The sequence below is a fragment of the Ambystoma mexicanum genome, chromosome 5p, assembly GCF_040938575.1.
Source record: "Ambystoma mexicanum isolate Mex_15411 chromosome 5p, UKY_AmexF1_1, whole genome shotgun sequence".
Lineage (NCBI taxonomy): Eukaryota > Metazoa > Chordata > Amphibia > Caudata > Ambystomatidae > Ambystoma > Ambystoma mexicanum.
Genome location: NC_090930.1, coordinates 1,360,900,267 through 1,360,917,765, shown reverse-complemented (window position 1 = coordinate 1,360,917,765; position 17,499 = coordinate 1,360,900,267). Strand labels below are relative to the sequence as shown.

General features: G+C 47.4%; 1 protein-coding gene across 1 annotated transcript in view; it reads left to right on the top strand.

Moving 5' to 3' along the window:
* DNAH5 (dynein axonemal heavy chain 5) overlaps positions 1–17,499 on the top strand; it is a 4,235,244-nt gene that overhangs the window by 3,211,440 nt on the left and 1,006,305 nt on the right. The window lies entirely within an intron of this gene.

Below are 17,499 nucleotides of genomic sequence, written 5' to 3'. Positions count from 1 at the left end.
TAATAGATCTTAAAACACAAATGGATGAACAAATCGATAAAGGCAACCTATCCATCCTGTTACTACTAGACTTATCTGCAGCTTTCGACCTGGTCAACCATGACGTACTTGGCACTCACCTGTCAACCGCTGCCCATTTCTCCCACAAAGCCATTACCTGGATTCAATCATTCCTGAATCAGAGGACAATGAGGGTCTTTTCACCTAACACATCTGTAGACCCAGCTGAGGTGACCTGTGGAGTTCCTCAAGGCTCATGTGTTTCACCAACGCTTTATAATATATTTACTAAGACCTTGTTTAACGACCTTGACCATTTGGGTATCACCTACACTAACTACGCAGATGACACCCAAATACTCATTCCCATCACCGGGAACTATGAACTAGACTCTAAACCGTTGGGCAAAATCTATCTTGTCATCCAGGCATGGATGGCCACACACAGTCTCTGCCTCAATGATGACAAGATGGAACTACTCCTCATCGGCTCCCAAACTAAACTCAATAAACTGTATAACAACTTCAAAGCCTTCGACATTGACGGCAATATCATACAGGTTTCCAAAGAAGTCAAAACCTTCTACCTGGACTCCTCCTTAACATTGATTAGACAGGTTAACACAACTGCCTGTGAGTAATGACTTAGACAAAAGTTATCCTGAAGGTGTTCTGGATACATGTTAACACTCACAGGAATCTAGATGATGTGTCCCCTGCCAGTGTACATTTATTCCAGTGAGCCCTAATGTACTTCAGAACTACCCCCTTCTTCTCCAAAAGATGGGGTCCCCCCCGGGTGGGCTGCTGCTGCGTGCAGCTTGAGTGTATGAACCCTGTGGGCATTGCTGCTCAGGACTTGGGTCCAATATGTGGTGCCAGATATTGTTCGAGCGCACCCCTCTTTGTGTTTATAATTCAAGTGGAGAAGGTACGCACATCAGAGGGGGCGTTCCCAGCCCCGTGTGAGGTGCCTGGCTGGGCCCGAACACTTCCGCCTGACTTTGGCGAGTGTCAAGATGCACGCGCATCACAGGGGACGTCCTTGACCTCAAGTTGGTCCAATGCGGAGGCCGACCAATGAACACGTGACGCGCTGACGCGTGTCACGTGATACATCAATGAAAATAAGTCGGCAGATACGGAGGCAGGCGTTGTGCACGTGACGCGCGTACGTCACGTGTCACACCATTGCACATGAGCCGGCCAATACGGAGGCAGGCGAATGTGCACGTGACGCGCGAACGCACGTCACGTGACACGCTTAGGAAATTATGCCGCCCTCCTTTCCCGTACTTAATATACGGAGATTACATCTAAAGGGGATAGACGCGCTTACGCTGAGCGCCTTGCCTTGATCAAGAAGGTACCCGTGTGATGCACATTTGAAGTGAGTACATGTGAAGACTTTTTATTGAAGGGATGTCCGAATGCTTTACTTGATTTTGGGATATCTTAGTTGTTGTATCTACCTTCTCCCTTTGGTTGGCTGCAGATTTGTTCAGAACAAAGGATGTGTGCAATGTTCTGTTTGGGACCTTGTGATTCTCTGTCCCATAAAACATCCCTGCACCCAAATAACTGGCCACATGATCTAGACTGGGGTTGTTTGAAACTGACATCTTGCAAAAAAAAACTGCATTTTTGAACATTATTATGAACCTGTAATTATTTACAGATGCATTACATGTGAACTGGACAACACAGTTGTGCTCTAATTTGTGGCACACCATTCTTTAGAACAAAGGGAGTGTACATCAAGGGTGAGTTGTGATCTCTCCATTTTCCAACACAATTTTAAGAGCATTGTAAGAGCACCCCATACCAATGTTAAAATTACCACATATGGTGTGTTGAATTTTTGGATAAAATTGTGGTTAACTAATACAGGTGGCATTTTTTGACACTAAGGAGATGAGATTCTGATATCGAGATTGGGACATGAGGTGGTGTCTTGAGATAGCCATGGGCTGTGATTGTTTTGGATAGCACACTAGTGTTGTGCCATCCTAAATCCAATATGTGGAATAGCAGCTACCTAGTAACTGTGGTTCATAATTTTTTTTGATCCCACAAGTTCCTTCCCAGACTGTTCCAGATCAATGACACCTACGGCAGGGTGGTAATGTACTATGCCATCTACCGATTTTAACCTTTTCCTCATAAAACTGGTTGTTGAACAATGAAATACACCAGCTGTTGAGGAGCTTAGACTGTCCTGATGAATGTGGCGTTACTAAATTCAGGCCCCCATTTTAGTTTGAGCAAACCTTTTTACATTGTCCCACTTTCCATGAGTAAATAGTTGATTCCACATGGGAAGTGGTGATTGTATTGTCTTTGTTTGTGTTTTTGGGAATGGGAATTTATCCTATTTCCCTAAGTTGTGTCAATTTTAAAATTGAGTATCCCAGGAGCAGTGTGACAATCAATGGGCTATTAAAAAACTGTTTACCCCATTAGATGACACATGGTTGGTTTTGAAGAGATAACTTGATTCTCTTTGCTTTCCTGGGCTTACCCTCTTTTCCTTTCCCTTGTTTTTACTGGTAGTCTCTCCCGATCAAAGTAATCTGGAAGAGAGTGGGTTGGGACTCGCAAGGTTGAACGTATTACATATCATAGAAGTGGTAATTTTATTCTTATTCTATCACTAAAAGACAGGCGTTGTAACACCGCAACCTAGCTAACAGTGCACTTTAGGCAGGGATAGCACTCCTATTTCGCTCTATCCTTCTGTCCTCAGCCACAACCTTGTTCTATTCCTTCTCTTTATGGTAGAATTGAGTCCACCCCACAGTAAAAAACCTTTTTCGGGTTTGGTTTTACGAACTGGACCTAGTCTTGGGTTTTTAGATAGCTGCTAGTAGCTTCTACACAGTTGTGTGTTGCCTACCTTTTTGTGTGAACATTACTTACTTAGGGCAATACCCTGTCAATTTATAGAAATTGCCCCATTGTTTGTTAATAACAACAAAATACCCAACACCACTGATTTGTTGGCATTAGTTGGCACACACAAGCAACCAAAACACAACCAAATCTGTCACTATCAGTAAATGATCTGGGTATCTTGGTAGTGTCCTAGTCTCCATTGCACTAGAAAGGATGCAAAATAAGTAGCTAAAAACATAGTAGTTGGAATGACTTCATTATTCATTGTTAATGTTACCTTTTCTTAGCAAATAACATACTGTAAGCATTACACCTGATTACTGCGCATATAGTTCACATTTTATGTCAATGATAACCTCCCATCTGGACATTCCAACCTGAGAAAATGCACTTCTCCAACATGGGGTCTGGGATGGATTCACATGCTCATGAATATTCACTGTTGTCAGGTTGTTAATCCTCGGTAAAAGAAAAAAACAGTTTCACTTTAGCTTTAAAACTGTATTTCTCCTCTAAACCAATCACTGTCCTCTGAGTCATACTTCCCCCATCCAATGACAGTCCTCTCCCTAAGTGCCACCCCTGGTGGCCATCTGCAGATTTTTTACTGAATGCTTAGTGTGGAGTCCTCTTTTTGCTCTCCGAGCAATTTTTCATATATCAAGAAGGCCAGACTATACAACGTTGATCCCGCTGGGTTCGCCACATCTGCGGGTCTCAGCACGGGAAGGACAAGGCCGCCGTCACTAACTACTTCTACAGCGAGCTTACCAGTGAGTGGTGCTCTCTCTAAGAGAAAGTCCTTGACTCCTTCTAAACTCTGCTTACCATCGGTGGATAAGGCACAGAAGGAAATATCGAAAGGTGACCCTTTGCTGCCTCTATCAGCGACGCTATCATTATCAGCAGTTCAGCCGGCCATAACGACTTCATCATCGGCACCCACATCCACATCGATGACGGCTACATCCACCCTGTCAATGCTCTCAACAACCTTGTTGACAACTATCAGTCTTCGTCGAAGGGGGGGCTGGACACAAATGTGGTGTCCACGGTCAGGACGACAGCTACTCTTAGAGTGTCACTGCCACCAAAGCATGAGGTGGCTGCTGCAGTGACTACGGAGGCCCATGAAAATGAGACAGCTTCCCTGGCCTCTCGGCCCCAGAAGTCTCCTGAGAGGAGAAAGGGTAAAGCTCCTGCCGATCCTAAGAAGGGTGCAAGCCCACAGGCTGTCCCCGAGAAGCCGGTGCAGATTTATTCCAGCTTGGACGAGGATGATCTGCCCGAAGATTATTATTCGGACCACGAATGGGGTCTGGGACCCATCTCAGTGGGGGGTCTCCACAGATGGAGTCGGTTCAGTGCCTCGCCAAAGTAGGCGCATCAGTCCTGAACCACCACCAGTTGTTCCTTTCACACCGAAGCCGAGGGGCGTGTCCCTGGACATACTGACAACTCTGCACACGCTGGTTTTGGAAATCCAGCAGAGACTGCCTCCCACTCCGGTTTCTGCACCGTCTCGGAGCCCTCCAAAACCACAGCCCGGGAGCCTACCCTGGCACAAGTGCAAGTCAACGGACCTACCAGGCCCAAGGTACCACCCGACACCTACGCCTCCACCTCCACCTCAGGATTTGACTCCAATTGGGGATCCGGCAATGCACACAGACACGGGCACGGATACGGCGGCTAAAACCACAGACACAGAGGAAGATGACTTGGTGCCAGCAGACGGGGAGCCATTGGGCGTGGATGAACCCCACAGGGCCTCTCAACCGGAAAAGGTCAGCTTGTTTCAGGCTATGATGTGCAGGGCCTTGGAGTTGTATCATCTGGCACCCGAGGAGAATAAAAAGGAAGAATACATTTACCAAAGACGTGAGTCCAGGTGGAAGACCATCATGTCCGTCCCCTTACTGGACGATATCTGGGAAGAGGGATTGGCTCTCTCTACCCAAAAGGGTTGACTTGAGAAGAAATACAGGGTCACAGACTCCGCATCCAAGTGCCTGAGGTCCCAGCCTTCACCAGACTGTGGTTTCAGCTGCTGTCAAGAAGCGATTGATGAATACGTTGTCTTCCATGGTGCCCCTGGTCTGGAGGGGAAGAATCTGGACGCGATGCGAAAAAGGATTATCTACACTGCTGCCAGCACTGTTAAAGCCGTTAACGCCCTGGCCATTTTGTCCCGCTGTGACCGGGAGCTGTGGTATAAACTGGGCCCTATTCTGGACTTCTTACCTGACTATAAGAAAGTGGAAGCTCTGGTGCTGTTCCAGGTTGGGTAAGTGGACTTGGACCACGCCATTACAGTGGCAGTGGACATCACAGACACAGGTTTCCGGCAGATGGGCAACGGAGTGTCCCTTTGGCAGCAGCAGGGTTGGCTCAAAGCCACCAACTTCAGACCAGATGTTCAGTCCAAGGTGTTGGATATGCTATTTGACGGTGAGTACCTCTTTGACAAGACCATCAACGGGTCTCTGCAAGTGATCAAATGGACACGGAGACGGCATGTTCACTGGGTACCATGCAGCAACATCGGTTGTTGTCCTTTCCATCCTCGAGAGGACAGTCCGGTAGGTCCTCCAATGGATATAACACCCCATATCATCAACCTTCCCACTCCACGATGCATGAGGCGTACATAGGTCGCTCACAGACATATGATAGCAGATTACAGCGTTGGCGCCCCCCGTAGGGCAGGGCCCCAACACCGAAACAGGCCTGAACCGCCTGTGGACTTGGGCCCCCACTTGTGCACCCCAGTGTGAGGCTGGCTGGTGAGGTTCATCAGCACTTGAAAGAACATCACCACTGACAGATGGATGCTTCAAAGAACAGCACGTGGCAGAGCTGCTGCAGGACATCTATGGAATGTTAAAAAAGGGGGCAATAGAGCCTGTCCCCTAGCACCTCTGGGGTTCCGGAGTATACTCCAGTTACTTTCTGGTCTGAAAGAAGATAAGAGGGTGGGGGCCGATCCTGGACCTGAAACGCCTCAACAAGTACTTAAAGTCCCAGAAAGCAGGATGGTCACATTGCAGCACATGCTTGGCCAGCTCAACCAAGGCAACTTCCTGGCATCTCTGGATCTGGAGGACACCTACTTCCACATTCACATCCCCATCCAAGGGAAACACCACAAATTTCTGCGGTTCGTGGTGCAGAGACGGGACAATCAGTTTAAGGCGCTCCCCTTCAGTCTGAAGTTGGCCCCAAGCATCTTAACGAAGTGCTTGGCTCCGGTGGCGGTGAACCTTCGTCTCAAGGGCATCCAAGTCTACCCTTATTTGGACGATTGGTTCGTCCGCTCCCACGCATTGGCAGGCGAACACACGACAAGGACAGTCTGTCTGCTGACGGATCTGGGATTTTCCATAAATTACCCAAAGCCCTGCTTTGTGCCATCACAGAACGCTCTGTTTCTGGGCACCTGACTGAACGCAGTGACACGCCTGGCGTCGCCCTCGGAAGAGAGGGTAGTAGTCATCCTGGGCAAGGTACAGCGCCTGTCGTCGGTGAGGTTGCTTATGGTGTGAGCCGTCAAGTCGTTCCTGGCCATGATGTTCACCTGCATCAACCTTGTCCACCTTTGCAGACTGCAGATGAGACCTCTTCAAGAGTTGGGGCACAGTCGCAGCCCTCCCAGGGATGAAACTCCTCTTGTCTGTTCCTCCCTCTGCGTCTGTGTGGGGAACTGCAGTGATGAGCAGTGCGGTTCCTGCTGAATGATGATGATGAGCTCTCTGTCCTGCTGCTTCTGGCAGGGGTGCTTGTTGAAGGGAACCAAGTTCCTTCACTGGCCCCTTGTCGTGGAAGTCCAGGCCGTTGCGACTAGTCCACTTCTCTTGTGGGTAAGTGTTTCCCTTGTTCCACTTGCCCGCTTGTCTTCTGACTGTTGTAATTGTATTTGTAAAGTTTGTTCTCTGTCCTTTGTATGTAATGTCTCTTTTGTCTGCTCTCTCCCCTTGCAGGTGGCGTAGCGGTGCCGGCGGTAGCTGCGGTAGAAGAAGCAGAGCCGGCGGTATGGAGGAGCGGGGCTGAGATGGGGCCGAGATGGTCCGACAGCTGGTAAGTAGCCTTTAATGGTGCCTTAGGGTGTGCGTCCGGTTTAAAAATGCGGCGCGACCCTGGGTTGGGTGTTTTCAGGAGTCCTAACCTTGTCTTGTTTTCTTTTCTCGTTTCAGGACATCAGCTTTGTGGGTCAGAGAGCGCAGGAGCTGCGGCGTCGATTCGGGATCTGCCAAGAAGATGGAGCGTTGCCGTGAGATGCGAGCCAGGGTCCAGGTAAGGATGCTGTTGTTGCAGGATCACGAGGTAAGTAGCTGGTCCAGGCGGCGGTGAGCATCACGTTGCACGGAGTTGCAAAGTAACGCGAAGCGTTTGCTTGAGGGATCAGTGGGTTCATATAGTCTTGTTCCTGGCCACGCCCAGTAGCTCTGGCCTGCCTGCTGCCACACCCGATGGGTCAGCATCTGAAGATCAGGCCTAGGGAGCCACACCCGATGAGTCAGTACATGGGGATGTTCTCTGGAATAAAGGCTTCCAGCACCTGGAAAGTTGTTGTAATATAAAAGCACTCCTGCACTGATATAAAGTGTGCACTGAAGTAAAATAGAAGCACTCCTGCACTGAAATAAAGTGTTCCTGCTCACATCTCTATATGAGCCTAGCGACTGAGTCCAGCCAGGGCCCCTGTGTTTATGAGCCCCAAAGGGACATAAGTGAGTCAAGTGACCCATTGCCCCTGTCACTAGATGGTGTGGTTTTGGTGTTCTGGGGCCCGTGGCCATGACATCCGATGAGCGATACAGTGGTGGGGCATGCACCCTCACGTCTCAGAAGGGGCTCTGTTCCAAGTCCCGCTGTACCAGGAGACAGTCGCCACAGATTCTTTTTGGAAGGTTGCAGAGACCACACCGCCTAGTTGCATGCCAGAGGCCTCTGGCTGCCAGAAGAAAAGACTCTTTTTTTTTAAACATGTTTTTATTTATTGAACAAACTAACTGTAAGGAACTCATGGTGGCAACAGTAAAGACAGACACAAGTGACCACAGTTCAAGGGTATTTATTAAACTGTATAAATGGGTGAGAAAAACACCTAATCTAAATCTAAGATGGGAGCAAGCTACGGCCATCAAATAATAATAAGGCAGTCCTAGTGGCCTCTTGTCAAATAAAAAGGGCCTACACTAAAAAAAACTATTGCCAATCCTTTCTGCAAAGTTACAAAATAGTGTGGGATAATGTTCACGAGAAAAGTAAGAAGTGTACACAAAATGGTCCACTGAAATCCAAAATGCCATCATCAACAAAATATCGATGCTCCAAACCAAAATAGAAACAAAAAACAGAGTATCTCCTCAGAACCCCTACCTAACAAAATTCAGCCCCCTGCGGCTGTACCCTGTAGCAAATTCAACTTCACACCACTCTCGATCCCAGAGGTGGAAAAGCTAATTACCACTCTCAAACCATCCAGATGCAAAGGAGACATCTGCCCACCTAATATCATTCAAGAGGCAGCTAATGACATGGCCCAATTCATAACTTCCTTCATAAACTACTCCTTCAGGACCTGCGCTGTCCCAACCAATCTCATGGACGCCTGGGTACTCCCTCTACTGAAAAAACCCAACCTTGACCAAAACATACCCACTAACTACTGCCCCATCACAATGGTACACTTCCTACTGAAAACTCTTGACCGGGCCGCATATCTTCAGATCCAGGCTCACCTAGAAAGTCATAACCTGCTTGGCCTACGGCAATCAGGGTTCAGGCCCAGAGATGGTACAGAAACAGCCTTAATAGATCTTAAAACACAAATGGATGAACAAATCGATAAAGGCAACCTATCCATCCTGTTACTACTAGACTTATCTGCAGCTTTCGACCTGGTCAACCATGACGTACTTGGCACTCACCTGTCAACCGCTGCCCATTTCTCCCACAAAGCCATTACCTGGATTCAATCATTCCTGAATCAGAGGACAATGAGGGTCTTTTCACCTAACACATCTGTAGACCCAGCTGAGGTGACCTGTGGAGTTCCTCAAGGCTCATGTGTTTCACCAACGCTTTATAATATATTTACTAAGACCTTGTTTAACGACCTTGACCATTTGGGTATCACCTACACTAACTACGCAGATGACACCCAAATACTCATTCCCATCACCGGGAACTATGAACTAGACTCTAAACCGTTGGGCAAAATCTATCTTGTCATCCAGGCATGGATGGCCACACACAGTCTCTGCCTCAATGATGACAAGATGGAACTACTCCTCATCGGCTCCCAAACTAAACTCAATAAACTGTATAACAACTTCAAAGCCTTCGACATTGACGGCAATATCATACAGGTTTCCAAAGAAGTCAAAACCTTCTACCTGGACTCCTCCTTAACATTGATTAGACAGGTTAACACAACTGCCTCGGCCACTGCCTACACGCGCAAATTAATAAACTCCTGCAGACCTTTCTTGTCATCTGCCAATTTCCTGACTCTGGCTAGAGCTCTCATTCTCTCTAAACTTGATTATTGTAACACACTTTATATAGGAACTTCGATAAAGAATCTAACTAAACTGCAAACACTACAAAATAACGCCCTCCGGTCGGCCCTCAACATTCCTAGATCGCACCACATCTCAGCCACCAGACGTAACCTTCAATGGCTGTCCATCAAGAGCAGAAGCTCTTGAAAAATATTAGGCCTTACACATAAATGCTTGGCTAACCAAGCTCCCAAATATCTGACGTGCAAAATTCCAAAAATATTTCTGTCTGCCCACTAGAGCGACCCATCAGAATTGTCTAGTCCCAAGATTCAAGCTCCAGAAATCAGGGGCAGCAGCTTCCCCGTGTTAGCACCTAAACTCTGGAACTCATTACCTATGTACCTCAGGGATGTACCCTCCTTCTTCTGTTTCAGAAAGAAGATTAAAAAACTGGCTTCTCACTCAAGAGTAGACTAAAATACACCTACGGATGTCCCTATGATCGCTCCAGTACATATCCGTATTTGTGCCTTTACTCTGCCTCCAACAAGACGTTACCTATCTGTACTGTATCACTGTACTTACTTGTGTTATTATATTGGTTTGTACCACTGCTTATATATGTGTAAATTGGTCTGCACGATTGTACCTTTCTGTACATATTGTATATATCATCACTGTACTTACTTGCATTGCCTGTACCGTTGTTAATGGTTTGAATGCTTCGGTAACCTATGCGCCTAGATACCTGAGGGTTTGGTGCACTTTATAAATGAATAAACTAAACTAAAATGATAAGTCACGATGATATAACTGGGGTCTCCCTTCCGCATGCTTTTAGCATGGGACAAGGCGGGACTCTAGAGCACAGCACACTCCTGGGCTTCTCCAGCACAAGCTTACAGTTTGTTTCCAAAATGTCAGGGCCTTCTGTGGCCAAGTCTCTTTTACACCAGGTCTCTTGCCTCAGAGGGCCTGGTGTGTTATAAACAACAAAAGAAACATTCCTTTTAGTAATCTTCCTGTCGGGTAATTTCCCTTCACCCGTGAATCCCCATCAAGCGGGCTCCAAACCTTTTACAACATTGGCCTCCCTCAGTGGGGTTCACTACAGCCTTTCGTTCTTAATATCAGCAACTTGTAACATTCAAGAGTCTCAATGTCTCTTTAAACAATCGTTCATTGTGGACATCCCTCAGCCGGGTTCACACTTGTCAACACAGTGTTTGCGGGGTGTTACATTTTGTTCTCATTCGCGGGCATCCCTCAGCCGGATTCGCATTTGCCAGCTTAACACAGTTCACTTGGTTGTAACACCTTGTGGGATTTACTTCCCTTAGCTTTCTCCAGCCCCCAATCAGGCTTTCCCTTAAGCCCAAATCAGGCTTTCTCTTAGCCCCCAGTCAGGCTTCACCTTAGCCCCCAGTCAGGCTTCACATATTCACTGTTCACAAAGTGTTTCCCTCAGCCGGGCGGGAACACCTGTTTCACAATGTTCAAACTTTGGTAATGGGTTAAGGACTTTCGATTGTACAAGGGATTTTGGCTCGACCCTTGTTTGACCACCTTAACATTCTATACCGGCCTTTCCTATGGCCACTTGGTTCTATAATGTTCACAAGAAAAGGGGACCAGCCAGAGTCTTTTGAATGGATTCTCCCTCCGACTCACCGGCTGTGTTGTCGTTTCTTGTCTCTGGAGTCAAGAACAGTAACACGGTAGCAAGTGCGCCTCCCTGCCTCGGTTATCAGTGCAGGAGGGTCCTGTGCACCGTTGACATCTGTTACATCACACGTCAGCTGTAGTTCCCGGTCTTATGATTCCTTCCACGGAGGCTTCGCGGGTTTGGGTAAAAAAGGGCAATGGCACTTCCCTCCTTGTTATTTTTTTTTCGGTGTCTCGCTGCCATTAGTCTCCCTTTGAACTGCTGTCGTGGAATAGCTGCTTCCTCGTGCGTTTGTACTTGCTCTAAGTGTGCTCTCGTGCTCTGCTTTTTATCCCTGTGGGGAAGGGAAAGTGCCATCAGGTGTGCGTAGTTATTGTCAATTGCCTGTCTCTGCCTGACCCTTGTGTTGGGACAAGTGAGGTAAACAGCTCTGGTGTTAGTCCATTGTCTTCCACAGTGTAAGAAAGTGTTCATATCGGAAAAGGAGGGGCTAGTTCTTTTAAGTATCCTACGGGGTAGGATGGGGAAAAGGTATTATAACGAAGGGGGTACTGCGTCTCACCCATTTGTGTGCTACTTCACTCCCCAAAGACCCCCCCCCCCATTCAGGTGATCCTGCTCCACTGGTCCACCCCAAGAAACTGGATCTGATAGCGATGGCTGTGTCCTGGCCACCTGGATGACAGATCTCCGGGGACTAGCGGGTGAGACACCTTCAGGTTTCTCACAAAACAAACAACTACAGACAAGTTTCACCATAGGACAATCAGATACATAGAACAAAAAATACAAAAACTAGGAGACATAAAACCCACTTACCCAAAAGCTCAAATGTCTGCATACATATCTCACACACAAATCCACACAACCACCTCTGTGCACAGCAAACCGCAAGCACTTCACCACACTGCAACAACAAACAACACATAACTAGCACCAACAGCACATGAGGACTCGCATCGATCCGATATTCACACCCAAGCTTAGCACACTGTGAAAACCGAACTGAAGCTGCCAATAGGACACCACCTCTCTCACTTTCCTACTCCCTCTTCACCCTTCTAACCCCAACCCCTCCTTCTTATTTGCAGATCTACCAGAGCTCCTGGGGACTAATTCCGTTGGTGACGGAGCACAGCACAAATACCTTTAACATTAAAATGAACATGTTGTAATCATAATGTAGATGAATATCAATTCAGTCATTTCTCTGGGGTGTCAACATTCGTCCCCATTCATAGTTCCCCATCAGGCCACCGCCTCCCACAACATTTCCTGCCCACCAGTCTGCGTGGTCCCTTCTTACATGTGTCCCTCCCATTACCTGTGTCAGGCTTCCTTCCACGTATCTACATTCAGTGAGACTCATCTACTTCAGGTGTGAACATGCTTTGCATCATAGTGTTCCAGGCTTCAATCCCCTCACATTTTCATGCATTCCCCTCACCAGCGCTCTATGACACACTGCCGTCTCTGCTATAGACAATTCTCGTAAATCCACCCACAAGGCTTCTATTCTAGGTTCATCTGCTGATTTCCATGCTATGCCAATCCTACGTCTCGCTAATACGCAACCAGATCCTTCATTTTAGTAAGGTGAGCGTTGTGCCTCCCGCCCCTAGGGAACAATCCTAGCAAACAATATTCTGGGGGCTACGTCTGCATCTGGAGGCCCCCCTGTGCCACCTTCTCCACTAACATCCCACCAAAATGTCCAGATTACAGGGCACACCCAACACATGTTCATCAAGTCTGCTCCTTCCTGTGTGAATCTTGGGCAGGTCTGGTCCCCCTGTCCCGCTATCAGAGACAGCCTGTGTGGAGTCATATATGCTCTATGAATAAGATACATTTGGCGGAGTTTAAAACTGGCGTTCCTTGATACTTGTCTGGTGTAAAGCAGTGCCCTTTACCATTCCGCGTCTGTGAAAGTTCTCCCTATATCTGCATCCCATTTACTGTACACCTTCAGCTCTGTTGGTCCCAAACTGCTTAAAAACAGATTGTATAATCTGGCGAACATGTGCCCCCCTTCTGCCACACCATACATAGTGTCCAATTTCTCAATGGTTCCCACTTCATCGCGCAGGCCTAGCCACCTCCTCCCAATTCTTTTGACATGCTTACGTATACCAGAAACCGACCCTTGTGGATGTCATATTCGCTTAGGGTCTGAAAAGCTATTATTTATCGTAGCTTCTCCTTTGTCTTCCCAATGTCTTCTATACTGCCCCAATGTGCCCGCTGTTCACAAATGACCCCCGCCAAGAGGACATGAACCGAGAAGGGATCTAGGCTATCTAGGAATTTCCCATTTCTGCACCATGTATCTCTGCCCAGCTGCAAGAGCTAGGAAGGTATCTCTAAAGCAAGCTCCTTCACCCACAATACTTCCTTCAGAAAATATCGCCTCAGCAGCGGCTGTAGCAACAAGGTGTCCTGTGAGGCTTTGTCTCCTAACTAGCCCACAACGTGCTGCAACTGTCCCGCTAGATAGTAGCACTCAAAGTGGTGCACTTTCATTCCACCCGCAGCATAGTCTCTCTGAGGAGTGCTCAGGATAATTCTGTTTCTTCCCCCCCTCCCACAGGAATTCCCTCGTCATCGCGTTCAGCTTTCGTAAGAAGTCTGAAGGTATGCTGTAAGGCACGTTGATGAAGCAATACAGGAGGCAGGGGCGTACAACCATCTTCAGGAGAGCCGCTCTTCCTGGCATTATAGGAGGCAACCTCTTCCAGAACCTCATAGAGCCGACTACGCTATCTATAGCTTTCTGCGTATTGTTCTTATGCAAGGCCACACATTAATGCCTAGGTAGCGGAAGGTTTTTGTCTCCCATCGGAAGTCTAGTCGGGGCAGGTGCTACTCACTGAGGTCCCTGAGTCCTGCAAGAGGGAACAGACAGGACTTCTCCCGGTTTACCTTGATCCCTGATAACGTGGCAAACTGGTCAATAATGTCTAACAAGTGTGGCAGGTTGTCTTCCGGCCTTTCAACCTACAACGGCATATTGTCTGCATACAGGGAGACTGGATGTACCACTGCGTCCAAAACTATTACCGCCTCTGCATACTCTTTCCTAAGGAACACTGCCAGAGGTTCTAATGCTAGGATTTACAGCATCAGCGACAGTGGACAGCCCTGCTTAGTAGCCTTTCGCATTTCCCATGCTTCAGAAATGTGTCTACCTGTCTTCACACAGGCCTTGGGTGCCATATAGATCAATTTAACCCATCGCAAAAAGACGTTGCCAATTCCAAAGTGCGCCAGAGCTGCCAGCATTCAGTTCCACCGTACCATGTCAAAGGCCTTAACTGCGTCTAATGAGACCACAGCACTCACTTCCGTCAGTTGATTAGTACTGTCTATGACGTGACATAGCCTCTGCAAGTTCCATGTGGTATTCCGTTCTGGGACATATCCAGTTTGATCCATGTGTACTAGATCTCCTATTACTCTCTTTAACCTGTTTGCCAGGACTGCTGTCAGGATTTTACAATCCTGGTTTACCATTGAGAGGGGCCTACATGATCTACAGCTCTGTGGCAGTTTGACTGGTTTAAGGATTGGTATAATAGTTTCTTCAAGAAACAGAATTCAGTATCCATGAAAATTGGATACTCCCGTCCCCTGCACACATTTGTGCTGAAGATAAGCCAATATAATTAGAGATATTGTACAGCAAAGTAAAGTTCAAAATTCAAAATGTCACAGTAGTAGTTTTCATAGAAATAATATAGAGTAATTCAGTCCACAATGGTCCAGTATGTAGTTAATATTCCGTGCCGTCTGCACAACGCGTTTCGGTATTCAATGTCCCTTCATCAGGTGCAATTTCAGTATATCTACAATACAATATGATAAATATTTGTATCAGTATAATTTTTCAATGCATGAAACCAACTTAGACAGTGAAGACCTAAAAAAGTCATGTCACTTTTCTTATTCAACTGATTTGTATACCATTACACGAGAATACAAAACAATGGATTAATCGCTATCTGTGTGTAAATTAAAGTAATGTACCAAATTGGTAATAAATGGCCATTTGATATTCATACTGTGTTGGACATGTAACAACCAAACATTTGACAAGTACGCAGTGACAAAAGCTTACCCAAACGTGGTAATGCGCGTCCAGAGATAAGTAACCCAGTCTGTAAAAGACAGACAGCATCTCATGTGTGGTGATTTTATACTGTCACCATGGAAACAGAGACAATAATAGAAAGAGGATACTCCTGTGCGAGCACGTCTGGATGTAATTGTAACAAAAAAAGGACTACTAAATCGAACAGTAAATGAAAAATGCTCCATTTTCTGAACGCTATCACAATGTAATAGATGTCGAATCAGTAAGAAAAACAAGATGCTGTTTATCCTGTTTGTGTGTATTTACATCAGAATGTTCATCATAACAAAAAATGGACTATCATGCTGTGTGATGGCGCATTGTATGCTGGGTGAGGTAGTTCACAGTAGTGAAAAACGCAGTTTTAACATTCAATAGCAATATTATGGGTGTACCATGGATGTTGTTAAACACATTGAAGATATGATATGGCATTTATAACGCGACTATACACAAGTGTTTCAAGGCGCGATGAGGCAAGGGAGGGGGAACAGAGGGAAGACAAACAGCGATCCTGCTAGGCCAGGTGTCATTCAGATCGCGCAAGTCCGTGAGAAGGGGAAGGGGGAAGTGCAAGAGAGAGGCGGAGGGGGAGGGGAGTGTGCAGTGCACAGGATAATAGCCTAATAACATAGTAAGTATGGCCAGCTGGTGGTAAGTGCAAGGGTAAGTGCAGACATCTGGTGTCAAGTGCTGGTAGAGGGACTGAAGGGATATAGCGATAGTCCAGAGTGCGAGGGTTGCCAGGAAGGCAGTGCAGGAGTGGGATTGGTGGTGGAGGGGACCTGGACCCGAGTTCAGCAGGTGGTCAGGTAACCAGTGCAGTTTCAGTCAGGGGTTCAGCAAGGGAGAGGAGGAGAAAAAGCAGAAGTAAAGAGAAAGGTTTTGAGGTGCTTCCGGAACCGGAGATGGTTCTCCTCAAGTTTAAGTGAGGCAGAAAGGCTGTTCCAGAGGGCAGCCCCACCCAAAGAGAGAGATCTACTGCTTGTTGCTTGGAGAAGCGACTGACCCTGAGGGAGTTCGGGCGGATGAGAGAAGAGCTCAAGAAGGAAGATATTTAGGAAGAGAGAGTTGAAGGTCTCGAGGCCCCAGGAGGCCTTGTGGACAATGCAGAGGGTTTTGAACTTAATCCTCACAGCCACTGGGAGCCAGTGCAGGGATTTCAGTCCTGGAGAGATACGATCCCTGGGCTTGAGGCCAAGAACAAGTCTCGCAGTCCTGTTCTGAATAAGTTGCAGAGGGCGGAGAGTAGAGGCAGGCAGATTTAGAAAGAGGCTGTTGCAGTAGTTCAGCCTAGAGAGAACCAGAGCTCTGGAGACCGTGAGCTTCTGGGGGAAGGAGAGGAAAGGAAGAATACCACTGAGGAGGTGTAGCTGGTAGTGTGACTTCTTAGAGACGTCAGGGATGTGAGGAGAGAAGGAGAGTGTAGAGTCGAAGGAGGGGAAAGGCAGAGAAGGAGGGGGAGATGTTTTTGGCCTCACAGGTGGGCGAATTAATAGGGCTAAGAGAGACCGGCCAGAGAGAGACAGGAAAGGAGGGGGCGGGTGTGCCGATGAGGAGAATCTCAGTCTTACTGGCATTTAGGCATAGATCATTGGCTGCGCACCACTCCTGGATGGCATACAGACAGTCAGAGATGAGAGAGGAAGAAGAGGTGGCTGAGCATAGCCTGAAAATGCGCTGAGTGTCATCCGCATAGCACTGGAAGTTGGGCAAGAAGTGCCAGGTATTGGTTAAACAGCCAGGGAACGATGTTAGACTCCTGGGGAACACCACAGGTAGAGATAGAAATAGAGGAGAGGAAGGACCCAAGTTGAACCTGGGAGGGTCGGTCAGAGAGGAAAGAAGTCAACCATGCCAGGCCTGACTGGTGATGCCCAGGTTATCACAGAGATGATTGAGCAGGATGGCATGGTTGACCGTATCAAAGGCAGAAGAGAGATCAAGTAAGATGAGGATACAGTGAGTATTGGAGTCAAGGTTGGAGAGCATGTCTTTGCAGATGTTCAGGATAGCAGTTTCCGTGCTTCTGGCAGCTCAGAAGCCAGACTGATGGTCATGGAGACAACCAACAGATTCAGTGTGAAGATTAAGCTGGGAGATGGGCAGCTTTTCCAGGAGTTTGCCCAGGAAAGGAATGATAGAGATTGGACGGTAGTTGTCTTGGCAAGAGGGGTCGGCAGAGGGTTTCTTAAGGAGAGGATGCACAAGGGAGTGCTTTAGGGGGAGGGGAAGACTCCTGTGGCGAAGGAGTGGTTGCAGAAGTCAGCCAGGGCAGGACCCAGGAAGTCAAT